Below are 1,515 nucleotides of genomic sequence, written 5' to 3'. Positions count from 1 at the left end.
TAAACCGCTAAGCGAGAGAAGTTGCGCGGAGAGAGAGGGTCAAGTACATTTTGCGCGCAGTACGTGACGGATGCGATCATACCAGCACTAATGCACCGGATCCCATCAGAACTCCAAGTACATTTTGCGCGTAGTACATGACGGATGCGATCATACTAGCACTAATGCACCGGATCCCATCAGAACTCCGAAGTCAAGCTAATTTTTCTTTTAAACCGCTGGACCGCTCGCTAAGGATACTATCCTTTTAAACCGCATCCCCCACCCTCTTTTTAATCTTTCTTTTAAACCGCTGGACCGCTCGCTAAGGGTACTATCCTTTTAAACCGCTAAACCGCTAAGCGAGAGAAGTTGCGCGGAGAGAGAGGGTCAAGTACATTTTGCGCGCAGTACATGACGGATGCGATCATACCAGCACTAATGCATCGGATCCCATCAGAACACCGAAGCTAAGCGTGCTTGGGCGAGAGTAGTACTAGGATTGGTGACCCCCTGGGAAGTCCTCGTGTTGCATCCCCCACCCTCTTTTTAATTTTTCTTTTAAACCGCTGGACCGCTCGCTAAGGGTACTATCCTTTTAAACCGCTAAACCGCTAAGCGAGAGAAGTTGCGCGGAGAGAGAGGGTCAAGTACATTTTGCGCGCAGTACATGACGGATGCGATCATACCAGCACTAATGCACCGGATCCCATCAGAACTCCCGAAGTGAAGCGCCCTTGGGCGAGAGTAGTACTAGGATGGTGACCCCCTGGGAAGTCCTCGTGTTGCATCCCCCACCCTCTTTTTAATTTTTCTTTTAAACCGCTGGACCGCTCGCTAAGGGGACTATCCTTTTAGACCGCTAAACCGCTAAGCGAGAGAAGTTGCAGGGAGAGAGAGGGCCAAGTTCATTTTGCGCGCAGTACATGACGGATGCGAGCATACCAGCACTAATGCATCGGATCCCATCAGAACACCGAAGCTAAGCGTGCTTGGGCGAGAGTAGTACTAGGATGGGTGACCCCCTGGGAAGTCCTCGTGTTGCTTCCCCCACTCTCTTTTTAATTTTTCTTTTAAACCGCTGGACCGCTCGCTAAGGGTACTATCCTTTTAGACCGCTAAACCGCTAAGCGAGAGAAGTTGCGCGGAGAGAGAGGGTCAAGTACATTTTGCGCGCAGTACATGACGTATGCAAACATACCAGCACTAATGCACCGGATCCCATCAGAACTCCGAAGTGAAACGTGCTTGGGCGAGAGTAGTACTAGGATGGTGAGCCCCTAGGAAGTCCTCGTGTTGCATCCCTCACCCTCTTTTTAATTTTTCTTTTAAACCGCTGGACCGCTCGCTAAGGGTACTATCCTTTTAAACCGCTAAACCGCTAAGCGAGAGAAGTTGCGCGGAGATAGATGGTCAAGTACATTTTCCGCGTAGTACATGACGGATGCGATCATACCAACACTAATGCACCGGATCCCATTAGAACTCTGAAGCTAAGCGTGCTTGGGCGAGAGTAGTATTAGGATGGGTGACCCC

At 50.2% G+C, this 1,515-nt stretch overlaps 4 non-coding genes across 4 annotated transcripts; all 4 read left to right on the top strand.

Moving 5' to 3' along the window:
* The first annotated feature begins 398 nt into the window (after positions 1-398).
* LOC116008772 lies at positions 399-517 on the top strand. Its single transcript, XR_004096130.1, has one exon. It is a non-coding gene; the product is annotated as a 5S ribosomal RNA (ribosomal RNA).
* A 137-nt stretch (positions 518-654) lies between these two features.
* LOC116008954 lies at positions 655-773 on the top strand. Its single transcript, XR_004096300.1, has one exon. It is a non-coding gene; the product is annotated as a 5S ribosomal RNA (ribosomal RNA).
* Positions 774-910: 137 nt separating this feature from the next.
* On the top strand, positions 911-1,029 carry LOC116008773. The gene has a single exon (XR_004096131.1). It is a non-coding gene; the product is annotated as a 5S ribosomal RNA (ribosomal RNA).
* Positions 1,030-1,166: 137 nt separating this feature from the next.
* Positions 1,167-1,284, top strand: LOC116008944. Its single transcript, XR_004096291.1, has one exon. It is a non-coding gene; the product is annotated as a 5S ribosomal RNA (ribosomal RNA).
* Positions 1,285-1,515: the final 231 nt, after the last annotated feature.

This window comes from Ipomoea triloba, chromosome 16, assembly GCF_003576645.1.
Source record: "Ipomoea triloba cultivar NCNSP0323 chromosome 16, ASM357664v1".
Classification (NCBI taxonomy): Eukaryota; Viridiplantae; Streptophyta; class Magnoliopsida; order Solanales; family Convolvulaceae; genus Ipomoea; species Ipomoea triloba.
Note: the sequence above shows the minus strand (reverse complement) of the source record. Positions and strands in the feature narration are given on the sequence as shown.